The sequence below is a fragment of the Benincasa hispida genome, chromosome 4 (assembly GCF_027475165.1).
Source record: "Benincasa hispida cultivar pf3 chromosome 4, pf3_genome.v1.1, whole genome shotgun sequence".
NCBI lineage: Eukaryota > Viridiplantae > Streptophyta > Magnoliopsida > Cucurbitales > Cucurbitaceae > Benincasa > Benincasa hispida.
The window spans coordinates 41840334-41852512 of record NC_143481.1 but is presented as its reverse complement, the minus strand read 5'-3'; the positions used below and the strand labels follow the sequence as shown (position 1 = coordinate 41852512).

Genomic DNA, 12179 nt, shown 5'->3' with positions numbered 1-12179 from the left:
AAAAACTCAGGCACTAAACGATCGCTTAGTAAATGGTAAGAGATCGTTTAGTAAATAGCGCGTGAGGGTGTAAGCGTTAAGCGATCGTTCAACACTATCGTATAAATAAGCGTTTGTTCAACACTATCATATAGGCTCTGATTTTTACTAAGCAATGACACACTTTCAACAGTCCGTGCCACCAATGCTTAACACACTGTGAGCTATTTAAGAGTCTCAAAGCGATTCTTCATCTTACTCATCTGTTATGAAAATAGAAGAGACGTCGACTAATTATCCCTTAACCGTCTAATTAATAGATAATAAATATAATCACATTATATTCATAACCTATGGATTAATATCATATATTAACCATAGTATTTTCCCCCCACTAGATATAAATCATATTTATATCTAATTTCTTCCAAATTAATGTATCTCGTACATGAAATTAATTATATCGTATATAATTAACTAGTTCAATTATATCATATATAATTGAACTTCCTTTTGTCAATTTGAACATTTCAAATTGACTCAAAAACTGATTCTCAACTTTTATCCAAGCTACCAAGGGGACCTTATGGACATATGGCTCAAAGCTACAATGGTACGTGAATAACGAACTAAACTCTTTACCCACGATATCTACCATCCGTTAACTGCCAGACATTCCATTAAATACCGACAGCTGAACTCTTCTTACCATAGATATATTTCTATGTCCATTGAATATAACCAATTATCAGTACAATGACCCTTCACAGATGCTCGTAAGTACACCTGGGCCAATTTACCATTTTGCCCTTGTAGTTACATCTTACTCCTTAAGTACCACTGATTCCTCTAATGAACAATTCAACATAGTCCTACTATGTGTGAACACCTCTCGGGCCATGAGAAGGTGTGTGGTTCCACATCGTTCAAGCCCCAGGATCAGCCCTTAAGGGAGCAATCTATCTACTTACCCTTGCTTCGGGAAAAGAGTGAACTCCATCTCGTGAAGCTGAGTTCCCAACTCTCAAATCAGACAAATCCTCAAAGTGGTAAGTTTTGAGTCAGCGCACTGGCCACTCGCACCCGTGCAAATCAAAGGACTGCTCTTAATAGCAGGAATTCCCAACTCACTCAGGATTAAGGTCATGTTACCTATGGTCATCCTAGTAAAGTGAAGTCTCTGGCATGAACGGAGTTATATGACAAGACATTAACACTTCGTAGTCAGGTCTTATACAAACTCTTTGTACAGGACGCTCCCGCTTGCATGTCCCTTACACGAATGATCAGGATCAGACTATCTATGAAAAGTCACAACACTTGTAACTATTCCACAAAGCAGGTCGCGTCCATAGTGTTACCAGGATAAGGTTTCCCTTTTATATCCATACAGACCATTTTGGTTGTCACTTAAGACATGATCCAGTTGTATGTCACTACATACATGCTTAAGTTACATAAAGACAACTAGAGATTTAAGTTTATTGGTTTGTGGTAAAGTAAATAAAACATCTAAATGTGCAAAGTCAAGAAGTGAAGTAAATATCATATATTATACATCACAAGTCTTCGTACAAAATGTGTTTTTAAAAACTACATGACACGAGACTTTAGGGTATTAACCCCAACAGAAGCAACAGTGCAACCATCGAATTTGGAGATGCAGAGGCATCAATGCAACCATCGAAGTTAGAGTTGTAGAAGCAATTGTGCAGCCTTCAAACTTGGAGACGGGGAAGCAACAGTGCGATCATCAAATTCAGAGATGGAGAAACAGCGGTGCAACCATCAAAGCAGCAGTCTAATCCTCAAACTTGGAGATGAAGAAATAGTAGTGCCAACATCTTTATAGAGGATACAGAACTACAACAACTTTTAAAGAAGAAGTGAAGTTGCATGGAATAATATTTTTTTTGGGGAAGCAGGGAAGTCGCACCAAACTTGAACTTCGAAGAGGAAGAAACAAAACATCCAAACTTGACTTCAAAGAGGAAGTGGTGAAGCTTCCGAACTTGACTTCAAAGAGGAAGTGAACCACCATTCTAAGTGTGTGCTTTTAATTTACTGTATTAGCTCCTTAAAGGGATGAATATCTTCAATCTGTCTTGTAGCGCCATACGTTTGGTGATTGTGGTAGCTTATTTATTTTATTTTATTTTATTTATATTTTATGGATTGAACTTAAATTTATTTAAGTTGCTTACATACCCTTGAAGAAAGGGATCAAGTCATGACGTAGTTCAAATGTTTTTTTTTTGCTGGACAAAACTTGAAGTTTCTTTCAAGCTGCCTATGTATCCTTTACAATGACAGGGATCAAGTTGTAATGTAGTTCAAAGTTTTTTTTTGCTGGATTGAACTTGAAGTTTCTTTCAAGTTGCCTAGATCAAGTCATAACATAGTTCAATGTTTTTTTTTTTCTGAATTGAACTTGAAGTTTCTTTCAAACTGCTTATGTACCCTTTATAATGACATGGATCAAGTCATAACGTAGTTCAATAGATTTTTTTTTTTTTTTACATTTGTTTAAGTGTAAAACTTCTTGAGAAACTTGCCATTGATTGGGTCGATTCTTAGTCCATCTCAATCAATAATCTTGTGTGCTCCATTTGTATAGACTTCTTTGACGACATAGGGTCCATCCCATTTAGGTTTGAACTTATTTCCCATATGCCTTGTCATGATAATAGGTCTTCTTACAACGAGCACTAGATCTTCAACTTGAAAAGATCGAGGCTTTACGTGCTTATCAAAAGCTTTAGACATTTGCACTTGGTAACACTCTAACACTTGTTGAGCTTCTAGTCGTTTTTTGTTCAGTGCTTCCAATTCTTGGAGATGTAGTTTGGCATTGTCTTCTGTATTCAATCCTTCTTGTATCGCCATTCTTAGCGACGGAATTTCTCTTTCCAAGGGAAGGATAGCCTCTAACCCGTAAACGAGAGAGTACGGAGTGACTCCTGTAGGGGAAAGATGAGTGGTGCAATAAGCCCACAACGCTTCACCGATCTTTTCCTACCCATCTCTTTTCGACTTAGAGACAATTTTCTTCAGTAGGTTGCACAACGTCTTGTTGAATGCCTCTGCGAACCCATTCACAGCAGCGATATACATGGATGACTTGTACTGCTTGTGCAACACCCCAAATTTTGTTAGTGATGTAATTTCAGTAATTTTCTCTAATTAAGAGTGTTTTTGGAATTTTGGACTTTTAAGTTTATCTGCTGGAATTTAATTAATTAAAGTTGGAAATTTATGTTTGAAATTAATGTCAAGAATTAATTTCATTTTGGAAGGTGTTTTGTTAAATTCTTTTTGAATTAAAAATTAAAGAAAATTGGGTTAAAAGTTGGAAGAAAGAAAATAAAATAAGATAAGATATAACAGAATAAAATAAACATTTTATTTTATTTTATTTATTTATATTTTAAATATATTAATTATTTTCTTCTTATTTTTAAGGAAAAAAGGGAAAACCCTCGAGCCCCCTCTCCCTCACGCGCAGACACCCTCCAATCTTCTTTTCTTCAATGTCGCCCGAAACCTGTAATGTCTGCCGCACGCCGAACCTCCCAGCCATCGTGTCTTCCGTCGAGCCCCACCCTCGCTTCACCGAAACCCACAAGTCGCCATCCCTCCTCTCTCGCCACGAATCCCACCGCCGTTTGTCCCTTCGCCCAAGTGTCGTCGTCATTTTTCGTATCAAGCACGGGTTCGAAGACTAGTCACTCCCACCTGTGAAGCTGTACACCGCGTCAGCCCTTCATTGCCGGATAAGAAGCTACACGCGGCCGTTGGTGATTTTTCGTACCCGATGTTGCAGATCTGAAATTCGTGCCTCTGTTCAACGAGTGGTCAGAAGGTGCATATGTTAGAGAAATGCCCAAGGAGGAACATGTCTAAACCCAGGGGCTAGCCCGTAAGCTCGTTTCAGGGAGGCTCGAGTCGTCAGCTGCAGCAGGGTAGAGTGTTTTCTACCACTCGACGTGAGGCCGAGAAGTCAGACACAGTTGTGACAAGTACGCTTCCCATTTTGGGGCACCGTGCTTAGTTTTGTTTGACTCCAGCTCTTCGCACTCGTTTATATCCTTCATATTTGTAAAGCATGCCATGTTAGAGTCAGAACTTTTGCCCTTTGCACTGTCTATTTCCACTTCATTAAGAGAGATCATGTTAGCTACTAAAAAGATAAAGACATGTCAGGTAAAGATAACAAATCACGCATTAGATGTGACCTTGATAATTCTAGATATGCGTGATTTTGATGTGATATTGGGCATGGATTGGCTAGCTGCTAATCATGCCATCATAGAGTGCTTTTGTAAGGAGGTCATTTTTAACCCTTCTACATGAGCCAGTTTTAAGTTTAACAGGGTCGGGACCGTGGTCCTACCCCAAAGTGATTTTAGCATTGAAGGCTAGTAGACTGTTTGACCAAGGAGCCTGGGGTATTATGGCTAGTGTGGTTGACACTAGAGAGGTTGAGGTCACCTTGACTTCAGAGCCAGTAGTAAGAGATTTTCCAGATGTTTTTCCAGATGTTTTTCCAGATGATCTTCCCGGACTACCCCTGCAGCGGGCGATAGATTTTGCTATTGAGTTGGAGCCAGACACAACTCTCATTTCGAAAGCTCCATACAGGATGGCATCAATAGAGTTGAGGGAATTTAAAGTCCAGTTGCAGGAATTGTTGGACAAGGGTTTCATACGCCCTAGTGTGTCACTATGGGGTGCACCCGTGTTGTTTGTGAAAAAGAAGGATGGATCGTTATGTCTGTGCATTAATTATAGAGAGCCGAATAAGGTGACCATAAAAAATAAATATCCACTCCTCAGGATGTGGGATTGGTGTCTTAATGCTCTTGGAGTCTCATAGTTTGTAAACTATACACATTGTTATGAATAAACTAAGAGTTATTTTATTTTGAATTTATTCATATCCAATAAACAAAGGTCCATGGTTATGTATGTAAACTTAAGCATGTATATGAGATATACAAGTAGATCATGCCTTTAGTGATAACCTAAAAATGTCTGTAGTACAAGGATTAAGGAAGGATACTTGATCCTGGCGACACTACAGATACGACCCACTTTGTAGAGGTTTACAAGTGTTGTGAACTACTATAGATGGTAGATCTTGACCATTCATGTGGAGACATGCGAGTGAGGGTGTCCTATACATAGAGTTTGTATAAGACCGGACCACAAGATGATTCGTCTCTTTATATGATGCCATTGATACTTGAGATTTACTCTCGCCTAAACAACCATAGGTGACATGACCTCAATCCTGAGTGTTTTGGGAACTTCTGCCTTTGAGGGTAGTCCTTTGATTAGTATGGGTGAGAGTGACCAGATTGTCAACTCAACTGCCTACTTTTTTGGGGATTTGTCTGATTTGGGAGCTAAGAACTCAGTTACACAAGATGGAATTCACTCCTTCCCCGAAGTAGGGGTAAGAAGATAGATATCTCCTTTAAGGGCTGATTTCGGGTCTTGAACATAGTGGCCACAGCTTCTTTTTGGAAGAGAGGACTAAGTCATAGTGACTTAGTCGAACTATGACTTATGTTCATTAGAAGAATCGGTGGTGCTTAAGGAGTTAAATGTAACTATAGGGGCATAACGGTTATTGGCCCAGCTGTACTTACGAGCAATCTGTGAAGGGTTATCGCACTGTTGATTAGTTGATATGGGCACAAAATATATCTGTAGTAAGAAGAGTGCAACTGTCGGTCTTTAGTGGAATGTCTGGCAGTTAACGGATGGTGGATCCCATGACTAAAGAGTTTAGTCAGTTATTCACGTACCGTTGGAGCTTCAAGTTACAGGTCCATAAGGTCCCCTTGGTAGCTCAATGGATTCAAGTTGAGAATCAGTTTTTGGTGTTGATTTGAAATGCTCAAATTGACAAGAGGAAATTCGATTATATATGATATGATCGGTGTGATGTATGAGATACATCAAATGGAGGATTAATGTAAATGTGATTTACATTAAGTACCATGAAATAGAAAAAGAACTATGGTTTATATGTTTCATGAGATGAAATATTAAAACTATAGGTTATAAATATAATATGGTAAGTTGGTTATCATATATATTTATAACTTTAATTATTGGATAATTATATATTTTTCTCTAATAACTAATTAAGTGGGAGGTTATTGGTGGTTTCATGGTAATTGTGAGATAAAAGGAAAAATGTTTTTCTAAATTTAGTAGAGAATTACGGAGAGTTGCTATTTTCGGAAAAACTCACGGAGTTGCTGTTAAGTGAATCAGATTCACTAAACGATAGCTAAAAAAAGACTAAATGATCGTGGAGTGACACGACACGATAGTTCACTCAGTTGGTCGTCTTCTAAACGATCGTGGGGCTTTTTCCATACGATAGCTTGCTGTTTGCTAAACGATTGGGCATTCGTCTATACGATAGACTTTTGTCATCTCCCACTTGCTTAATTGTTTACACGATATTTATTCCTTCGGTCTCTTCCTCTAACCAAGTCCACACAGAGCCCACACTTCTGGATTCTCACACTGAGAATACCAAAGTAGCCATTGTGGTGTTTTCTTACTCAATTCGACTAAGTCGAGGTTTTGGAGGTCGTTCGTTGGGTTCGTGATCTTGGAGATCATTGAGTTCATGTTCGCTGTGATGTGCTGTGTTGTAGGCATTGTGTTCGAGCGTTCGTGTGTTGCTGTCTTGAAGACTGAACGAGTATTCGTGATTGAGGGAGTTTGAAGATGAGTCTTCAAAGGTATGTATAATCTTTCCCTTGATCTTATTGTAAAGCATGTTGTAATTTCGTATTATGCATGACCGGTTAGTTTCCATTTCTTGACTGTAATTCTATATGTTCAATTTGAATGAAATTTAGAACGACCTTTTCACTGCTCATGGAAATCCTCATGTCATATTTCCTTAATAAGATTTATGACTTGTTCGACCAGTTTCAGGGAGCTATGGTGTTCTCAAAGATTGATCTCCGGTCAAGATACTGTCAACTAAGAATAAAGGACAATGATATACCCAAGATGACTTTTCGTTCGAGGTATGGGCATTATGAGTTCATAATGATGTCGTTCGGTCTGACGAATACCCCAGTAGTTTTCATGGATCTGATGAATAGGTTGTTCAAGGAATTCCTCGACACCTTTGTGATTGTTTTTATTGATGATATCTTAGTTTATTCCAAGACAGAGGCCGAGCATTAGAAGCATTTACATAAATTTTTGGAGACATTAAGGGCCAATAAGTTGTATGCCAAGTTCTCTAAATGTGAGTTTTGGTTGAGACAGGTGTCCTTTCTAGGACATGTAATATCGAAGGAAGGAGTCTCCATAGATCCTACAAAGATTGAGGTAGTTACAAGTTGGGCTCGTCCAACCACAGTCAGTGAGGTGCGCAGTTTCTTTGGGTTAGCAGGCTACTATAGATGATTTGGAAAGGACTTCTCTCGCATAGCCACCCTATTGACTCGGAAGGGAGCTCATTTCGTTTGGAATGAGGCTTGTGAGAGCAGCTTTCAAGATCTCAAGCAGAGGTTGGAGTTCTTATAGTACCAAATGGATCAGGTGGTTTTTTCATTTACAGTGACGCGTCCCAGAAGGGTTTGGGATGCGTATTGATGCAGCAGGGGAGAGTAGTTGCTTACGTTTCTCGTCAGTTAAAAAAGCATGAACAAAATTATCACACACGATTTGGAATTAGTAGCAGTGGTTTTCACTCTCAACATTTGGAGGCACTATTTATATGGAGAGAAGATACAGATTTTCATCGACCATAAGAGTTTAAAGTACTTTTTCACCTAGAAGGAGTTGAACATGAGGTAACGAATATGGTTAGAGTTGGTGAAGGATTATGACTGCGAAATTTTGTATCACCCAGGGAAGGCGAATGTAGTGACAGATGCCCTAAGCAGAAAGGTAGCCCATTCAGTAGCCCTCATTACCCGACAAGCTCACTTGTGCAAGGAGCTAGAGCGGGCAGAGATTGCAGTGGCAGTGGGGAAAGTCACGACACAATTAGTGCAGTTGTCAGTGCGACTGAGTCTATGGCAGAGAATTATTGATGTGCAACAGTGTGATTCTTATTTGGAGGAGAGAGTTCATAGGGTAGAGTCAGGCTAGGATGGTGAATTCTCGGTATCAACGGAAGATGGTCTCCTCTATCAGAGACGTTTGTGCGTGCCAGCAGATAGTGATATTAAAAATGAGTTGTTGTCAGAGGCTCACAGTTCCCTATTTTCGATTCATTCCAGCAACACCAAGATGTATCAGGACTTGAAACGTTATTACTGGTGGAATGACATGAAAAGAGAGATAGTAGAGTTCGTCAGTAAGTGCCTGGTGTGACAGCAAGTGAAATCCCCGAGACAAAAGCCAGTAAGTTTGTTACAACCATTGATATGCCAGAATGGAAGTAGGAGCACATGTCTATGGACTTCATTGTGGGGTTGCTCTAGGACAGCCAAAGGGTTCACTGTGATTTGGGTTGTGGTTGACAAACTTACTAAATTGGCACATTTCATACCTAGAAAGTCCACTTTTTCAGTAATTAATTAGGCATAGGTATACATGAAAGAGGTGGTGAGATTGCATGGAGTTCCTATGTCCGTTGTGTCGGACAGAGACCCTCATTTCACATCTAACTTCTGGAAGAGTCTTCTGGCAGCTTTAGAGACCTAGTTGGATTTTAGTATAGCTTTTCACCCACAAACTGATGGGAAAAATAGAGCGATTGAATAAGATATTGGAAGATATGTTGCGTGCTTGTGCCATAGAGTTTTCAAGAAGTTGGGATGCTCATTTGCATTTGATGGAGTTTGCTTATAATAACAGCTACTAGTCTACTATTGGAATGTCACCATTTGAGGCCCTTTATAGGAAGAGTTGCAAATCTCTTGTGTGTTGGGATGAGGTAGGAGAGAGGAAATTGCTAGGACTTGAACTAGTGTAGACCATGGATGAGGCCATAAAGAAGATCAGAGCTCGTATGCAAATAGCTCACAACAGATAGAAAAGCTATGTCGATGTAAGACGAAAGGACCTGGAATTTGAGACTGGTGATAAAGTGTTCTTAAAAGTGGCATCTATGAAAGGTATTATGAGGTTTGGCAGGAAAGAGAAGCTGCGTTCGAGGTTCATTGGGCCTTTCGAGGTCTTGGAGCGAATTGGCCCCGTAGCTTACCGATTTGCATTGCCTCCATCACTGTCTTCAGTTCATAATGTCTTCCATGTTTTGATGTTGAGAAAGTATGTGACAGACTCGTCCCATGTAGTTGACTTTGAGCCCTTGCAGTTGAATGACAACTTGAGCTACGAGAAGAAACCTGTAGAGATTCTCGCCAAAGAGGTAAAGATATTACGCCGTAGGGAGATAACATTTGTGAAAGTCCTGTGGCAGAATCATTAGTTCAAGGAAGCCACTTGGGAGCGAGAGGATAAGATGAGGGCCCAATACCCGGAGCTATTCCAGGAGTAAACTTTCGAGGACAAAAGTTCCATAAGTGGGGAAGAATTTAACACCCTAAATTTTGTTAGTGATGCAATTTCAGTAATTTCCTCTAATTGAGGGTGTTTTTGGAATTTTGGAATTTTAAGTGTAACTACTGGAATTTAATTAATTAAAGTTGGAAATTTACGTTTGAAATTAATTCTTGAAATTAATGTCAAGAATTAATTTCATTTTGGAAGGGGTTTCGTTAAATTCTTTTTGAATTGAAAATTAAAGGGAAAAAGGGTTAAAAGTTAGAAGAAAGAGAATAAAATAAAATAAGATAAGATATAATAAAACAAAATAAAATGAAATATTTTATTTATTTATTTATTTATATTTTAATTATTTTAATTATTTTCTTCTTCTTTTTAAGAAAAAAAAAAAGAGGAAAACCTTCAAGCCCCCTCTCCCTCACGCGTAGACACCGTCCCAAGTCTTCTTTTCTTCAGTGCCGCCTGAAACCCGTAACCCCTGTTGCACGCCGAACCTCCTAGCTGTCGTGTCTTCTGTCGAGCCCCACCCTTGCTTCGCGGAAACCCACGAGTCGCCATCCCTCCTCTCTTGCCGCGAAGCCCAGCGCTGTTCGTCCCTTCACCCAAGTGTCGCTGCCGTTTTTCGTGTCGAGCACGAGTTCGAAGACTAGCCACTCCCACTTGTGAAGATGTACACACGTCACCCCTTCATTGACGGATAGGAAGCTACACGCGGCCGTTGGTGCTTTGTCATACACGATGTTGCAGATCTGAAAGTCGCGCCTCTGTTCGGTGAGTCACTGCCACGTGGTCTTGCTGGAATTTTGAGTATGGAAATTTTTTTGGGTAAGATCGGTTGAGTTTTGAAGGTTCTTGTTTGTCCATTAAATTTTGGATTCCCTTTTTGGTTGATACCTATTATATTTGGAATTTAGATCTAAGATTGGAGTAGTTTGGAGTGCGCAACGTGTTGTTCAGCGGGTTCGAGTATGTTTCCAACAAGAAATTTGGTAACATTTGTGGTTCTTGAGGTTGATCTTCGAACACCCACTAATGATTGGATTAAGTAATGACTTGACTATTATATTTCGAAGGTTTAAGGTCGCTTTTCATCAGACTTAGAGGTTGTTTTTCTTTGTGGAATTTAGTGGAGATTTTGGAGTCGAAGCTTGGAAGTGACCGTTGATCAAGCTACACTTTAGGTAAATTGTTTTGGGGTTGATTGTATGATTGATGGATGGAATCGAGTCTTTGTGTGAATTAATGTTGTAGGTTTAATTTGAATTTCTTTATTAAGTAGTTGCTTGGAGGGAAATATTTGGACTTGCGATTTGATGTAAGGAATCTTACTACTGGAAACTGCCCACGGGCCGGGCACTAGACGTATGCTAGTATGACAGATTGATATTATGACAGAACTATAGCATGATAAACTTATAGTATAGTATAATCGATATATGTTTTCGTATGAGGATCTGAAAGATTAAATGCGTATATAAATACTTGAATGCTAGCATGAAATGATCGTTGATTCCATGAGATTGTATTTGATTTGAGGATGTTGAGATGTATATGTATGTTATAGAGCCATGATGTTGAGATGTATATGTATGCTGTAGAACTATGATGTTGAGATGTATATGTATGTTTTAGAACCATGTTATGATACTTGAAATGTTGAGATTGTGATAGTATCATCACTAATTAGTTAGATGCCCATTAGATGTTGTGTTTCTTTCAGGATTCACTAGAGGTGGTGGTTTCTTTCGGGATCTACTAGAGGTTATGTTTCCTTCGGGATTCACTAGATGTGGTATTTTCCTTCGGGATTCACCAGAGATTGTGTTTCTTTGGGATTCACTAGAGATGATGTTTTCCTTCGGGATTCACCAGATGTTGTGTTTCCTTTGGATTCACTAGAGGTGGTGGTTTCCTTCGGGATCCACTAGAGGTTGTGTTTCCCTCGAGATTCACTAGGGGTAGTGCTTTCCTTCGGGATTCACTAGAGGTTATGGGTTTTATGGGACTTACTAGAGGTAGTGGGTATACTTAACTACAGTAGGATTAAAGTCAGTTATTCATGTATGAGTTCCATGAGGACTAGAGGAGTATCTATGTTCCACTAGAGGTAGGCATCTAGAAGACATATATGCCTAGCCTGACCCTAGTAGTGGGGTTACTTACTGAGTATTTTTATACTCATTCTTTCTCATGTTGTTGTTTCATGTAAGGCTAGAGATGCACCAACGACTGACATGAGGAATCCTTGATCGAGCCATCGGGAACTAGTTTATATGCTTCCGCCCATGTTTTAATGTTTCTATTATGTTTTACATTTTCAGTTTTGAGATTCGAAACTACCGTTTAAGTTTTGTTTTCAGACTTATTTGTTTCCTTTCATGATTTATAGGTACCTATCCTTTGACTTTAAGTATTTGAAATTAATGCAAATCTTTTTAGTTATCTCATTTATTTAGCATTTATTTCATTAGAAAAAGAATGTCGTTTTAACTTACATGCATGCATACGTTAGTAACGACCTAGCTTGAGTCCTAGGGGGTCGGGTCGTTACAACTTGAATTTGAATTTCTCACACAACTGATCCATCGAGCTATTGGAGAACGGTCTTCCGTTATCTGTCACGATTCGATGGGGGGAGACCGTATCGATAGATGATGTGAATGCGGATAAAGTCCACCACATTCTCTTTCTTAGCTTCC

At 39.2% G+C, this 12179-nt stretch overlaps 1 long non-coding RNA gene across 1 annotated transcript; it reads left to right on the top strand.

The window, feature by feature from the left end:
- Positions 1-3448: 3448 nt before the first annotated feature.
- On the top strand, positions 3449-11927 carry LOC150036713 (uncharacterized). Its single transcript, XR_016528896.1, has 2 exons — positions 3449-6746; positions 6940-11927. It is a non-coding gene; the product is annotated as an uncharacterized LOC150036713 (long non-coding RNA).
- Positions 11928-12179: the final 252 nt, after the last annotated feature.